This window comes from Seriola lalandi, unplaced genomic scaffold (genome assembly GCF_002814215.2).
Source record: "Seriola lalandi dorsalis isolate HSWRI2012SDOR001 ecotype SW California unplaced genomic scaffold, Sedor1 jcf7180002054285, whole genome shotgun sequence".
Taxonomy (NCBI): domain Eukaryota; kingdom Metazoa; phylum Chordata; class Actinopteri; order Carangiformes; family Carangidae; genus Seriola; species Seriola lalandi.
The window spans coordinates 274,458-275,026 of NW_019524838.1; positions in this window are offsets into that span (position 1 = coordinate 274,458).

Below are 569 nucleotides of genomic sequence, written 5' to 3' on the forward strand. Positions count from 1 at the left end.
AAGAAGTTGTGAAATTCCTCCGTCTGACCCTAGAGGGAGCTACAATTGTGTTTCACTGACAAAATGACAGGAGCTGATCCCTGAATTTCTGATGATACAGAAGTGTCAAATGACAGATGGCAGTAATGAACTTAAAGACTTTGATGATAGACTAATTTTAAATCTCTCATTAATTTCTTAACGTTGCTGTCATTGATGTTTTGATTTTTCCTTTTGCATAATTAAAAAAAAAGAAAGCATCTACTGTACATGACAGTCATATAGACAGACTAATAAAAGTTCAGGTATCAAACACTGTGTGGGGTGACTCTCCTACACACACCTATACATGTACTCACATGCAAACACACACCTGTCACAAACACCTATACAGCTGTTGAGATAACAACCCACAGTTTCAGTTTTCTCAAAACCAAATGTGTCAGTGTGTTGGGTTCTCATTTAATGCACTGATCCTTGCTCTTTGGTCTCACACTAAGGATGGGACTCATGGCATAGACACACACACACACACACACACACACACACACACACACACACACACACCCACACCCACACCCACGCACACA